The following is a 10,579-nucleotide window of genomic DNA, read 5'->3' as shown; positions in this document are numbered from 1 at the left end:
GGCACGAGGTTCCCAGCTATCATGCGATGGTTAATAAGCTCGCCAACAAACGAGGTAACACGCTCGAACCACTTTTACCTCACGATGGTTCGGGAAGCATTCATTATGAAAATGTTTCTCAACATTCGAATCCGTCAAAGAATGTGGAGGAGGAGGAAAAATCGGGTTCACCTTATACGTCGAACCCGAGTCACCACCGTGACTTAGATCACGTCCTCCGGTATTTACGGAAGGACGTTGATCAGAAACGTTCTCGTCGTCGCGAGTTAGCGACGACGGTCGACAGTGTTTTCCGCGAATAGTTGCAAAACCGTGCGCAAGTTGCGGTTTATTTACTGGCGAACGAACGGACGCATCAGACCCTTCGAGACGAGCTGGTGGCAGCTCGTCAAGAGATTTCATCCTTAAAAGGATGAAGTAAAGCGTCTGGTTAGTGACAACCAGACTTTGTCTTGAGACCATCAGCTTTTGAAACTGGGCCATCAGTCGTTGGCGGATGCCTTGGACCGTGTCGGTACCGGAAGATGTCCCGAGCTATTGGCACGAGCGGAGACGTCCAACGTAAATGAAGGTGCGTACGCAGCCTTCGAGGCAGCCGATTGTGTACGCATTACCTTGGCGGTGCAGTACACGGAATGGACCGATATGTACGGGCAGTAATTTATTTGGGCCCGCATTCGTCACTACATGTGTAGGTGAATTAACCGTAGACAATAGGACTAGATCAATATTTTGAAATGAAAGAACGTTTGCTTTTCAATTTTCCTCAAAGTCCGTTTCAGGCGGTCCACCGCATCAGCGGTGGTAGTTGATACGAAATGGATCACTGCTTCTCGAGCCAGCAAGAAATCTCGAGCCAGCAGGAATTCTCCTGCTGACTCGGTTTTGTTTTTGTCTTCAGTGCGACCGGTGCGCCTTGCGGAGACATCGGTCTCCTCATTAGTTGTATTTTTTTTTTTTAATTTTTAATTTTTTTATTTGAGCATCACTGTTCCCACTAAATTATTCGTTTGAATGCTGAGTTTTTCAGCATCGTTATCAAAGTCAGTTATAGCATTATATCTATTACTGAGTTTTTCCTCTTCAATGTTGCTTATATCAATATTGGTAAACCTTCGCATTGAAGGCCAAGTCAATGCGTGATGAACGAGAGCTAGATTTTTCTTTGCTCCAGCGTACCTTCCTCTTTTGAACAAGAGTCACTCTCAACAAGTTAGGTATACCTGGCCATTCACGGAAAACGCTCCGAATTGTTGTTGGCAAATTCTGCCATCGACAACAACTCGCCCAACGAGTAGACAAGTGAACGTAATCGGGAAGAATTTCTTCGAGGATACGATTTGCACATTCTGTCTGACAATCTGTTTCCGGGTGGTCAGAAGTTAACATTTCCAGCTGTGCTCCAAGCGATTGGAACACAGACTGCCAATACTTCGCCGTGAACCGGGGGTCTCGATCTGACCCAGTTCACGGGGTAGACCATGGAGGCGAAATATCGCGTTCGAGCATAGCCTCTGATCGTCTTCGGGACTGCAGCAAGATCGGCCATCTTGCTGAAACGAACAACATACACAAGAATACCGTTATTCTTGTGATGGTCTGCGGGGAATCCGAAGCCGAAGTCCATAGAGACGGACTGCCAACACTCTGCCGGAACAGGCAGAGGTTGCAATGGAGCAAGGATGAAACAGGGGATGAAGCACTGGGCTTTACCCATTGACAAACTTCGCAAGCTCGTATGTACTAGCGGACGAATCCATACTGGTATGGCCAGAAGAAGTCGCGACTTCTCGTAAAATAGGTCTCAACAGTCCACGATTGCCACTTATTTGGTGTATCGTGGCACTCATACATGATCCAAAAGCGCAGATCATGATGGGTGGAAGTGACGACACGATGTGTGTCGCCAGCAACGACTGTGTCATACTGTAAACTATTGCGTGTTGTGGATCGATCCGCTGAGGATCGATATAATTTCGACAATCCTTCCAAGAATTGTTGTGATATATTTCTAAGATAATCGACCAACCCTTTAAGAGCCTTATCTTCTTAATAGACTCTTCTAACGTCGCCAAGTAATGTTGACGATGGAACACTTATTGTTGCAACAGTAAACAGTTGTGCAAAGGACCGTACCCACAAGTGAGGCCATCGCACTCACTCGTTTGACATCTGCATGCTTGTGGACGCTCCAAGACGTCCAAGACATTCATCAGATGGCCAACGGATGAATGAGAGGCAGGAATGTCACAGTTCGATGCTGCCAGTTTTTACATCGCTCATACTTTCTTAAGAAGGGTAATCCTAAGATATCTAAATATAATTCAATGAAATCATCATCGTACTGTTTATTCTTAAACGTGTATTGGAAAACAACTACGCGTTTCTTTACTGTTACAGATGCGCCTGTTGCTAGCGCACTGTCATCCTCAGAGGGAATTCTGAGTCTGCGATCATCTAGCGATTAGCGGCGAATGAAATTGCTCGGTGCCCCACAATCGACTAGGGACTATAGTGGCTATTTATTTACCACTATAATTATCGGGGTGATGAGGTTAACCTCATCACCTGGTGCAGTTGTACACAATGTTTGTGTGTGAGGAGCAACTTTGGTCAAAAGGCTTGCAAATTCTTTCGACGTTGCTGGATCAGTAGGGGGCTCCGCACCTTCTGACCCCGACCGTTCTTTTTACGATCCGCCTCGCCGTTGTGATTTCGCAACAGCGTCGGATCCGCATTCTTCGCTGTTCCTAGCGGATCTCCTGTACCGCTGTAGAGATCGCTTGGTCGAACGACTCTTGTTCAAGTCGGAACAGGTGAGTCTTAACAGGACTGTCTGCAAGACCTTTAGTAAACACACTTACCCGTGTTTGTTCATCAATGTGATGACTCATCATATAGCTGATCACGTATCGTGTATGCTGTGCATAAACGTGAAGTTTAAGAGTGCCCAGTTAAAATCCAGGATCTCGGCTCGAGCCCTGAATTTCGCACGTGGCGGCTCAAATGTTTGCCTGAGCTGGGTCTTCAAAGAAATTAGACGACTAAAAAAACCAAAATGTCGTGAAGCTTGAGCCTTGAAGCCGGAGATTTGGCACGTAGGCTCTTCTAACGTCGCCAAGTAATGTTGACGATGGAACACTTATTGTTGCAATAGTGGGTTTATCCTCACTGTTGTTTCGCGCAGCCGGCTCAAAATGGAGCTGGCGCAAAAGAGCATCAGCGACTACATTAAGTCGTCCTGTTTTATACTCCACAGAGAAGTTGTACTTCGCGAAGAAAAACAACCATCTCACCATTCTTTGCGGGAGGTGTGGATTATTTACGTCCTTGCGCATAGACGCATGGTCCGGATAAACAATGAACGGTCTACCTCCCAAGAGAAAGTCCTTAACTTAGCCAGTGCATATTTCATGACAAGGAGTTCCTTGTCGTGCATTAGGTAATTGCGTTTAGCCGGTTGAAGCTGACACAACTAATAGCAGAGGACGCGCTCTGCGCCGTCCGTGTCATATTGCATTAACGCACAATCGATTGCGAAATCGCTGGCGTCACAGACCATATTGAATTGCTGGCGTCGCAGACCACATGAAATTGTCTGTCTCGGTCCGCAATCGCCAATATTGGCGACTGTATCAAGCTTTGCTTGATACCCTCAGAGAAGCGCTAATAATCAGCCCTCCATGACCACTTACCATTTTTTTTCGACAAAGAAGAAATATGTACTGTCATGTTGGCACAATTGCGCGAGTACTTATGTAAGCACGTCGATAAGCCGAGGAAAGGTTGGCATAATTGCGCGAGTACTAATGTAAGCTCGTCGATAAGCCGAGGAACTACCAGTCGGTGATAGCCTTTATGATTTCGGATCAGGGCGTACACCGTATTTACTAACGATGAACCCGAAAAGTAATAATTCACTTGCAGCGAATATTCACCTCTTGATATTCGCATTCCACTTAAACGTCCTTTTATGTTTATGGCTCGGCTATGGACAAAGACGTCGTCATATAGCACGGTGCTAAATCTCGCACTGCTCTCAACTTAATGGCTACACATCTGTTGTATCTTGCAGGGGAATTACTTAGACCCTGTGGCATAACTAGTCAGCCCCAATTATGCTTGGAGTACTTACTGTCATGATCGGAATATCCTGTTCACGCATGAGGATCTGATAGAATCCATCCATCAGATTCATTGATTAAAAGATGGTACCCTTTGACATACCGTTTTTACGTTTTACGTAGTATCGATATTTGAGCCGGTACCGTTGCAGCGTGCAATTTATTGAACGCATTACCTTCCTGTGTTTTTCGCACACAGAAGGTCGGACAGCTATGTGGGGATGCTGAGCGGTCGGCAATGAATTTGTCGATCGCTAATATTTCTTTACGAGGCAATTACCACTGCCTCATGACACAGTATTCGAACCTGATATCAGGTCGATTTCGGATCGGGTGCCTTAGGCAAGGAACATGTGCTTAAATTTGATCAATCTTTATCTGAAAGATTTGTCTTCAAAGACTCCCAGATTGGGGCGTAAAACGTTCAATCTAAGTCTTCTCATCGAGGACACTTTCGTCCATCGATGAGCTGCTGAGAACCCGTTCGTTCTTGATAAATACTATTGCCGACCGAATATCGGCCACGTAGTTGTCATTTGTGACAAGTGCGCACATCTGCTTGACTTTGCTACTGCGCAGATCAAGCAAAAATGTTTGGGTTCTAGCGCTAAAAATTGATTTATCTCCGAAGCTGATTTCGGAGGCGCTATCAGGTTGTGTATAAGCGCCTACACTTGATCCATTGTTTGCTAAGAATTTTATGTATCTCTTTCCTCCTTGAAACTTATTTTCAAATGTACTTGCGAATTTTGACCACAAGTTTCCGAGAACTCATTCACACAGATTTTATTTGTGGACTATCCTCTCCAGCATCCTCATCACCTGCCTCTTGCTGTGGTTGCCCAACCACAGCAAGATCCGCTACGATCAACTCTCCAGTCGATCTAGGACTTTCGCACTGTCTCTTATAGACAGGCGTTTCAAAAATTTTATGGATGTTGCGCTTCAGCAAGCATTCTTGTTTCGTAAAACTCAGCTTATTCGAGTGGTCGAACTTCGACGCTGCCTGTGCTTGTGCACAGACGTCGGGAACTAACTCCACAGTGTGTTGGGTTTTCACACTGAGGTCTTGTGTAGTCATGCTAACGACCGACCCAAAAGTGAGGCCATCGCACTCACTAGTATGACATCCACATGCTTGTGGACGCTCCAAGACGTCCAAGACATTCATCATATGGCCATCTGATGAATGAGAGTCAGGGATCGTTACGGGTTGATGCTGCCAGTTTATGCAGGCTCATACTTTCTTAAAAAGGGGTAATCTTAAGATATCTAAATTAACTACGAGGAAATAATCATCATTCTGTTTATCCTTAAGCGTGTATTGGATAAGAACTACGCGTTTCTTTACTGTTACAGATGCGCCTGTTGCTAGCGCACTGTCATCATCAGAGGGAATTCTGAGTCTGCGATCATCTAGCGATTAGCGGCGAATGAAATTGCTCGGTGCCCCAGAATCGACTAGGGACTATAGTGGCTATTTATTTACCACTATAATTATCGGGGTGATGAGGTTAACCTCGTCGCCTGGAGCAGTTACACACAATGTTTGTGTGTGAGGAGCTACTTTGATCGAAAGGCCTACAAATTCTTTGACGTTGCTGGATCAGTAGGGCGCTCCGCAATTTCTGACCCCGAGCGTTTTTGAATTGACGATCCGTCTCGCCGTTGTGATTTCGCAACAGCGTCGAATCGAATCATCCGCATATCCTGCTGTTCCTAGCGGGATCGATCTTCTCGCTCAGTACTTCAAGGCACTGGCCGTGGAGCACTACACTCATTGGCGTAGTGGCCCGTCTTTTGACAACAATTACGCTTTTGTAATCGTTTGTATCCTGGAGCTCGAGGTGTATTGCTTCCTACATACATGAGGTCTATGGGTTCTGGACCTCCATTTTCTTGTCGTCTCGGTGGACGATAATCTTCAGAGTGGACGAAAGCCTCTTTGAGACTGTAGTCCTCCTGTAGCGCTGTAGAGATCGCTTGGTCGAACGACTCTTGTTCAAGTCGGAACAGGTGAGTCTTAACAGGACCGTCTGCAAGACCTTTAATAAACACAGTAACCTGTGTTTGTTTATCAATTTGATGGCTCATCATACAGCTGATTACGTATCGTGTATGCTGGGCATTAACTTGAAGGTCACGCTTGCCCTGGTTCAAATCCAGGATCTCGGCTCGAGCCCTCAATTTCGCATGTGGCGGCTCAAAGGTTTGCTTGAGTCGGTTCTTAAAGACCCCATTCGACCCAAAAACCAATGTGTCGTGAAGGTTGAGCCATAAAGCCCAAGATTTGGCACGTTTGGCTAAGTTGGACAAGACAGAGGCCACTTTCTTCGCATCACCATTGATGCGCCGAGCTTCAATAGCGTCGTCTTATTCTACAAGCCATCTTAAAGGGAGTCGCCTTGAGCTGTCTTAAACTTAATGAGTTCGATCTTTAAGGCTTCGGGTCGACGCGGAAGCGTCGGCCCGCTAGCATCCTGTAAATGCTGCTGTCTCAACAGCTCTAAATATTGAGCCCCCTGTTCTCTCAACACCTCTTGGTGTTGGGAGCCTTGCTGGTAAAACAAGGCTACTTTTCTCCGGGCCCGTCGAGCTCATGTTGTTTGAACTAGGCTATAGCCGCATGTTGCTCGTCTCTTTCTAGAGCGAACAACATGGCGCTAACGGCTGGCCCACCTACAACCGAACTTATGCGCTCGGTCGCTCCCCATTCAAGGTCACTCAAATGAGTGCACCGTTCACGCGTTGCGTGATAGTCTTCTTGAGGCTCTTGAAAGCTCGTGGAAATGAAGCAAGCTGGCAGGGTGCGTCGCTTCACTGAGCGCGCTTTCGAAATTGCCGTAAGAATTAGTGCAGCTTATAGCAAGCATGTAACGGGGTGTCCTGATACATGAATATTATTTTCTATAAGAGTAAAGAAGTAAGAATGTACAAAATTATAATGTTTATTAATTTTGACTTATAGTTCCAATATCATTATAATATTGACGCAAAAATATATCAGTTCTATTGATTGTTTGATTCAAGTTTAAATCGATTCCACCAATCGTTACTAGACAGGGTTGTGCGGTGCGCAGGGAGGCGCCATAAATATTTGGTTATAAATATAATAAAGTCAGCACTAGATAAGATCGTTGCGTAGGAGCTCAATACGTTAGTACGGTTTTACATTATATTTCTCTATTCAAAAGCCTTAGAGTTTACTTTTAGTAGCTAAGACTTCATAGCTATTTAGAACCTTCATCTGCACGTCGTATAATATTATTTAAACCTACACTGATTATTTATTCACTGTAATCAGTGAGGCTGACGAGTACTGTTATCAGTACTAGCAAAGGGTGCTTCGTTATACCTGGTAGCACTTCATAGTTCAATCAACGACCTACGCACGGTCCATCAAACATGGACATGTTAAATGGAGAAGGAGGGAGCTTTAAAGCCCCTCAAGAAGGCTTCCACGCAACGCGTGAGAAATTGACCTAAAATGAAGAGCGATCGAACTCACAAGTTCGGTCGTAGGCGAGTCAGCCGTCAGCGTTATGCTGTGCTCTCCAATTATAGATGAACAACATGCGGCCATAGCCGAGTTCATACAACAGGAACCCGACGAGCACAAAAAAAGTAGCCTTGCTTCACCAGCAAGACTCTCACCACGCAGAGTTGTTGAGAGAACAGGGTGCTCAACAGTTAGAGCTGTTGAGACAGCAGCATTTACATGCTGCTAGCAGGCCGACGCTTCCGCGTCGACCCAAATGCTTAAAATAAATTTATTTAGTTTAAGGCAGCTGATGGCGACTCTCTTTTAAGATGATTCGTCGAATAAGACGACGCCATTGAAGCTCGAGCATCAACAATCATGCGACGAAAGTGAAGTTTGGCATGTCCAACTTAGCTGGATCAAGAAGATAAGGCTCTTAAAAGGTTTATCGATTACCTTAAGAAATCCATCACAACAAGCCTTGAAATTGTTGTGATGGATTTTAAAGGTAATTAATCAACCTTTGATTGTCGTTATTATATCAATCGCCAATATTGGCTTTTGCGGACCAAGACAGACCATTTCACGTGGTCTGCGACGCCAGCATTTCATGTTGTCTGTGACGCCAGCGATTTCGCAATCGATTGTGCGTTAGTGCAATATGACACGGACGGCGCAGAGCGCCTCGTCTGCTATCAGTCGTGGCAGCTTCAACCAGCTGAACGCAATTACCTAGTGCACGACAAGGAACTCCTTGTCATAAAAGATGCACTGGCTAAGTTAGGGCTTTCTCTTGGGAGGTAGACCGTACATTGTTTATACGGACCATGCGTTTTTGCGCACGGCCGTAAACAGTCCACACCTCTCGCAAAGAATGGCGAGATGATTGTCTTTCTTCGCGAAGTACAAATTCTTTGTGGAGTATAAAACAGGACGACTTAATGTAGTCGCTGATGCTCTTTTGCGCCGGCTCGATTTTGAGCCAGCTGCGCGAAACAACAGTGAGGACAAGCCCACTATTGCAACAATAAGTGTTCCGTCATCAACATTACTTGGCGACGTTAGAAGAGCCTATCAAGAAGATAAGGCTCTTAAAGGGTTGATCGATTACCTTAAAGATATGTCACAGACAATCCTTGAAAGGATTGTCGAAATTATCTCGATTCTCAACAAATACAAAACAATGGTTTACTGTATTGCACAGCCATTACTAGCGACACACCTCGTGTCGTCATCCCCATCGATTACGATTTGCGTTTACGCATCATGTACGAGTCCCACGATGCACCAATAAGTGGTCATCGTGGACATGAAAAGAGCATTCTCACGATAAGTCGCGACTTCCACTTGCCACGGCAGCATGGATTCGTCCGCAAGTTCATACGTGGTTGCGAAGTTTGTCAACGGGTGAAGCCCAGTGCTTCATCCCGTGCTCCATTACAACCTCAGCCTGTTCCTGTAGTGTTGTCGTTCCGAATCTGTAAGCTTCGTCTTCGGACTTACCGAACACGATCAGAAGAATAACGGTATTTTCTCAGTTTGTTGACCGTTTCAGCAAAATGGTCCATCTTGCTGCAGTCACGAAGTCGGTCACAGCCGAAGGCTATGCTCGTCGCCTTGTCGACATGAAGGGTATCATATCGGCGATGCAAAAGTTGCCCTAGGAACCCTGTCGGTTAGCACTGGTCAGGTTGGAGTCACGACAAGAAATTCCTGTGCTTTCAAGCAATAACGATGCTTCCTTTTTGACAACTACATTCTGTGACCGACCTCTCGGCGGTGGCATAGGCGAGTTTGATATTAAAAGCGTGAGCGAGGCTCAACGCTTTGTGGATAAGCGATTGTCCATCAAACGAAAAGTCCGTGACGTGATCGCTAGCGCACAGGACAAGCGAAACAGTATGCGTACCAAATTGGTCGCAAAAACAATGAACGCATTAGAGTGGGAGACAAAGTACTGTATAGTACTGCTACCCTGCCTAAAAGAGTAGTTTCTGTACTACCTGGAGGTACCACGAAATTATTGCCGCGTTTCATTGGGCTTAGAGTAGTCGAGGAGAATGGATATCTTAATTATATGTCACAATCTCTCGCCGTATATGAAGACGCACTTCGTCTTTTAGATATGTCGTCTGAAAAGGTATGGCGATCCAGAAGCAATAACATACCCCCAATCGTCTAAGGCGAGGGAGACGGGTAATTACTTACAGCCGAATGATCCTCCCACCATGATATCAGCTTTAAGAGCGATGGATATCACGTGCGTAACGCCGATCCTTCAGCATCAGCTTCTCCAAAAGGTCCAGCCAAAGTTTCAGCCTTTGGTAACCGTGGAGATCCTTCGCGCGGACATTGTAGAGACCCGAAGTCAGTCGCACGACTTATTTTTTGAGATTCTCGATCCGTCGTTCAGCATAGATAAATGTCTGCTACTGAACGGAAGCGGGAGAGGCTGCCGCGAGTAGGTGGGCGGAATTGTCGCTCCTATCGGGGGTGCACTAATGGTTGCTGCTGGGAACCGACGCTTCCTTGCTGGAAGGTTGATAGCCCACCGTGGAGCAGAAGTTTCATATCCTCATCCAGTAAAGAGGATACCCGAAGAGGTTCGACTCTTGGGAACCGGTCGACGCCCTGCGTCGACGTATCGGGCCTATGAGAAGGAGCACCAGTTGTCGCTCCGCTAGTTCCGAATGGACTAGCAGAAGCGGTGTGCTGAGAAGAAACAGGAGGTACAACACCGACAATGTTTTCTCTCACGCGCAAGCGAGCAAAGTCAAGTCGCTGCGACAGTTGTTTCACCACATCGGAATATGGCTGAAAGCGGCGCAGAAATTCAGCTTCTTAATGGTCAATTGATTTATTTGAATGCAACACGACCCGGATCGAGGAAAAATGGCCAAGTGTTATCTCCTGAGCCTTTTCTGAAGTGTAAATGCCAACGCACTAATTCCATCCGAATAAGGCCATTCGGATG

Source organism: Bremia lactucae, linkage group LG1 (assembly GCF_004359215.1).
Source record: "Bremia lactucae strain SF5 linkage group LG1, whole genome shotgun sequence".
Classification (NCBI taxonomy): domain Eukaryota; phylum Oomycota; class Peronosporomycetes; order Peronosporales; family Peronosporaceae; genus Bremia; species Bremia lactucae.
Note: the sequence above shows the minus strand (reverse complement) of the source record.